The 5,465-nt window shown below is 42.7% G+C and overlaps 1 long non-coding RNA gene across 1 annotated transcript; it reads left to right on the forward strand.

Moving 5' to 3' along the window:
- The first annotated feature begins 3,165 nt into the window (after positions 1–3,165).
- LOC112548230 lies at positions 3,166–5,187 on the forward strand. The gene is made up of 2 exons (XR_003092046.1): positions 3,166–4,118; positions 4,651–5,187. It is a non-coding gene; the product is annotated as an uncharacterized LOC112548230 (long non-coding RNA).
- Positions 5,188–5,465: the final 278 nt, after the last annotated feature.

A 5,465-nucleotide genomic window follows, 5' to 3' on the forward strand; every position in this document is an offset into this window, starting at 1 on the left:
TGCCCATAAACCCTGACCTTTGCCACTGGAAACTCCACCCTGAACCCCCCTGGCAGCCATCTTGGCCACCATGTTGCATCCCAGAACACCCTGTTACTATCACATGGCCTGTGACCTCACCAGACCCAACCCCACAGGCAGTCATGTTGGTGGCCATCTTGGCTGCCATGTTGCATCCCAGAAAACCCTGTTCCTATTACATGGACTGTGACCTCATCAGGCCCAGCCCCCTGGCAGCCATGTTGGTGGCCATGTTGGCCGCCATGTTGCTTCCCAGAACACCCTTTTCCCATCACATGGCCTGTGACATCAGAATGGTCACTCCTTTACTGGGAAACTCCTCCACTCGATAATGCCACTGAGCCAATAGGGGGGCAAGTATAAGGGTGGGGGGTGGGTCCTAGGCTGGCAGTCTCTGGCCTGTCTCTTGTCTAAATCCTGTTGGGAAAACCCTCCAAACCAGGCCACGTGTTTTCTGAGACCACGCTAATACAGGCAGAAACAAATATGAATTCTTATACTTTGGAAGCCTCAGGCACTGTTCAGACCTCTCTCAGCAGCACTATGGGTGAGATCTTAGTGACTGAGACAGATTCCCAGACTCCCAAAACAGATCTGGGGACTGTGGCAGACCCCCAACAGACCACATCAGAGCCACAGGCAGAGAGCCTGGGAGTGGCAGACAACCTCAACCCCAAAGGCTCTGCTGAGGTAACTAGCCGAGAATTATTTTGGAGGGGGGTGGCTTTCTGCAGTAACAGGGAGGGGACCTGTGTTAACTCTTTCATCTCTTCACAGGGGGAAGTATCGATTCTTACTCCACACCAGTAAGGCCCTTTGTTCCTGCCTTACCACAAAGAGCAGATAGATGTCTGCTAAGAAAACACTACCGTAGCAACAGTTCTGAAGAGGGGGAGATGAAGGAGAGTAGCCCCCTAACCCAAGTGTTTCCTGAGATGTTTGGTGGCCAGGGGCCCAGAGCACATGCTGATGATTCTAGAGAAGAGGGGTGTCTCATTTTGGATGCTGAGGGAGAAGATGTCGTCTCTGGGGGGGCAGAGCCACTGGTGAGTGTTTTGAACTTGGAGAAGAGCTGGTGTGTGTGTGTGTGGGGGGGAGGATCTTTAGCAGGGGGTATTGGTGGCAGGAAGGGGGGCAGAAATCGACTATTGACTCATTAATGGAGGGTAACCGGAGTTTCTCCTTTAAAATTCCTCTGCAGCTTGATAAATCCTCTCTCATGACACCAGAAAGACAACACAGCAACAGCTCTATAACCTTGGTACTTGAAAAGAGAAGCTGCTTTTGTGACAATCAGAGTCCTGGTGCTTCAGAAGAAGAGGGTGTTGTGGCCTTTAGAAGACAACTAGGAATTGAACGAACTGGGCCTGTCTCACCGCGGAGTCGCAGAAGCCTCATGAAATCTCTTGTGCGTGTTTGTTGTTATGGCATACTGAAATATTGTTTGAGAAAGAGACTTTTTGAAACCTGCAGGGGTTGCCTCCTAAATGCACCAGGTCAAGGAAGCCATGAATGTCTGGACAGGACAGATGAGGACATAAACTAGACAATTTGGGAACTTTGTACTGAACTGTATATGAAGAGTATTCTAAATGCTGTAATGGCATTAGGGTACTCTATGGATTGTCTCACTGAGAAACATTTAGCTCAGGGTGTAGCAATTATAAACCATATTCTTCTGTCTGGAGACCCACATGCTGCTTTACATGGTGTTATTCATGAGGAGGATAAACCTCTGGTACCCCACATTGAACGTTTAATTGGAACAAGAAATTATAAATTCGTGCTCCAGAGAACAATGTAGCCAGGATATAATATAAAACTAGCAAAAGGTGTAAATTTTGTACAGAGGCTAATGAAAACAAAACGTATTAGAAACACATTCTTACAGATGTCATTCTTTAAGGGAGGGTATAGAGGGTTGTGGTTATAAGGGGTCACAGCTAAGAACATGTTGGAACAGGCCTAAAGAAAAATCTATGAAGCCATACAGGAGATCTGTAACTTGATGGCTACAACAAGGCATTGTCTTCACAACTAAGAACCTTACAAAAAAGACTGGCTGTGTGTGTGCACCCAAAATTCAAGGGTTTTGATTTTATCAGTTGCTGCTTTCACACCTAGGAATCTTACAATGGGGACTGGCAGGGTGTGTACCATCCAAAATTGAATAGGTGTTGGATCCATCACAATGGGCCTACAGGAATGAATCAAAGGGCAGGATGCAAAAAACCAGGGCTGTCCTCCACCACAGGGGGTGTCTTCAGGGATGAATTAAAGACTAGTATGCAATATCCTGGGCAGTCCTTGATGATGACCTGCCAATCCATGAGAGAAGCCTCATACATATTAAAATTAGAAGTCATCAGGATATAACCCTGAGAAGGGCAGAAAACACCTCTTTTCTCAGGATTCTGGAACTGTTCCCAGACAGGATCTAGGTATGTACTCATATGTTTTATATATCTTTTTTTGTTAATGCTTCATTTACTTCATTATAGTATCTTTTACTTACTATTTCTTGGGGGGGGTCTTCATTAAAGCAGAAACAGCCCAACTTTAAACCAGAAAAACTTCAGAGGGGGGACAGAACAAGACAGGGTAGTATGTATGTAACCATTTTAATTCTCTATACGTAGAGATATTTGGGGTGTGTTAATATGAAGCTTATGTCAGAATATCATTTTGTAACTGTTTACCCTGATAAGCACCCCTTGTTTCAGGGGCACCTGGCTAAACCCCTAGGGACAGAGGTAGGGCTGGAAGCCATGTCCAGCAGAGATCCCCTAAACTTTTACTATGCATTTTCTACTTCAGGAACAGCTTTGTATGTTTTGAAAAAAGTATTTTATCTAACCAAGGGCATAGAGTAGGTTGTTTAGGCTGGGGGAGATCGCTTGTTGCTTAGTTGTTTAATTGCTGGCCTCGCTAGAGGAAAAGCTGTATCAACAAAGTTCCGGAGCTGGAAGGGGGGTTACTTGCTGGGCTTGCTACACATTTCATCACATCAGCAAGTTTAACCTGTTACGTAGCTATATAAGGCAGACGCCCACTGGGGTGTGGGTGCTTGCTTTGCGAACGATTGCCAAGCACCACTTTCTGCGCAGAAATAAAGATTAAGTTGGATCCTCCACCCCTGTGTGTTTATTGGCACAAGCGCACCGGGCACGAACTCACTGTCCTTTGGGGACAACACCAGAACAGAAGCCAGGTGTTACATATAGTGGAACAGATAGCTGGCAAGCCAAATATAGTAAAAGCTAATGGTAACTCAATGGCCAGTCTAGCTCACACCAAAGCTAATATGTTTTGCTATTCAGTGAGACAGAGAAGGATTCAGCCAACAGCACTTGTGCACATTCACAGTTCTTGTTACCTCCTTGCTCTTCCAGAACAGGCTGTCCAGTCTAGAGTCATGACTGTTACAGATGCTTAAGAAAATCAGTCAAAATGTACCAACAAACTAAGTGTCCATTACCACAGATGTCAGGAAAAATGTCACAAGGTCCTAATTATTCCAGAAGGACTTGGATAAAAGCAGTGAAAACCAAATTAAAGGTGCAAACACAGTAACCTCTGTTATCAGCAATGTATTTCAGTACCAGGGTTTGCTATACCATTTGGGTCTTGAGTGTCTTGAACTAAAATTTGTCCTCATTTACACCCATACAACCTCAACAACCTCAATGACTCTAGTGAGTTTGAACATATAGGTGTCACTGAGGGCAATTTCCATGGATCACTGCTAATGCCAACCTAAAAGGCGCTCAGGCAAAGCAAATTTACAGTAGAAGCACTCATCTGTGTGAATATGATTATAGCATCCTCTCACTTTCTGTGACAGTTTCACACTTTCAGCCTTTTTGTGAAAAACACTATATAAACTGTAAGTGCTTCCCTCTGTACACTTGTGTAAATAAAATTTATGTCTGTGGCTGAACATACAAGATGACATAAGACTAACATCCATAGAAGTAACATGAATTCATCTTTTACTGCCACATGACTCAATCCTGCAAGGAGCTGGGAACTCAGAGGAGGATCTGAGCAACCTCCTCCCATAAAAATCAACAGGGATTTAAGGTGTTCAACATCGGGTAGGTCTAGTCTATTTTCATTATAACATTTGGGAAGATAAAGGGCAGTAAAGGAATGTTGTTTATAATTTGTAAAAGAGAGGAGGGCCTTAGTTCACTGGCTGACAGTTGAGCATTGCAAGGTCACTTGTCAGGTTTATACCATAGACTTTGATTTTGTTTGGAATATTTGATTCTTTTCCTGTGATTTGACTGTTGTATCCTTTTGATTCACGATGACTCAGAAAAAAATTCCTTTTCTGTTTTTATCACTGTTTTCTAATTATTCTCTTTCCAATCTTTTTTTTTTCCTTTTTACAAATGGATCCCAATCACTTCCTGTTGGCCCACCCAATATTTCCTCTTGAAAAAAAAAAAAAAATGCTGTTGACTGAAATTCCTTTTGATGGACCAAATTTCCTCCCTGTTACCTGCTACTGAATGATCTCTTCCATCAAATCTACCTGTCTGACCAATTAAACCTTCCTCCATTGCACACCATGCTCTTCAAATCTTCAACTTCCCCCCTCCTTTTACCGCTGACCTCTGGAAGCAACGGAAGAATCTTGGGCCGAGGGAGGATTCTGTACGTTAGTGAAAAAGAACAATCTGTGTCAACGGAAAGTACTTCACCAACTTTGTTGCAAAACATGTACACAGAAGGGGTGAACTGGCACCTCTCAGAGTCCTCTTGCTCCTGTAGACTTCTAGATTAATCCATATTATTAAAAAAAAAAAAAAAAAAAGCAAGCCACCTCTTTTTCTCTCTCTCTCCTCTTTGCCTGGAGAGATGGTGAACTGTTTGTTGGAACTTAAAAGGAAAAACTACAACACGCCTACCTTTCATAACTGGGTGTTTAGTGCTAAGCATCCAGGATCACAGAGTCAGTATTGTGTGACCAAAGCATTTGATGCCAAAATTAACATTAAAGTAATGATTTGATTTCCTGTCAACCTTTAGGATTATTCCTGTTTTTGAAGGTCCTTTATTCTTCCCTATTTTCTGCTCGTTTCCCCTTCAAGATGTTTAAAGAGTGTTTCAAGAATACAACACACGTTTACATGGATTAAAAAACAAAACAAAACAAAACAAAAATATTTGCATCAGTCTTTTTTGTGCTTATATATTAATAGTCAGGGGGAGCTTAAGGAAACCAGTTCCTGAGGGAATCAGAAACACCTTTAGCTGCAGGACTATGTTCTGCATCCTTTGTATCAATATTTAACAAATAAAAAAAGTGATCAATTCCGCACACATTTCTTGTTACATTGTGTGCTGGTTTTTGCATCACACAGTATGTATATACATTTTCATAAAATATTTTTTCTTTCAGCCTGATAGATCTGGTCACTAGATAGTTAGCTTTT

The sequence above is a fragment of the Alligator sinensis genome, unplaced genomic scaffold, assembly GCF_000455745.1.
Source record: "Alligator sinensis unplaced genomic scaffold, ASM45574v1 scaffold1215_2, whole genome shotgun sequence".
In the NCBI taxonomy this organism is placed as follows: domain Eukaryota; kingdom Metazoa; phylum Chordata; order Crocodylia; family Alligatoridae; genus Alligator; species Alligator sinensis.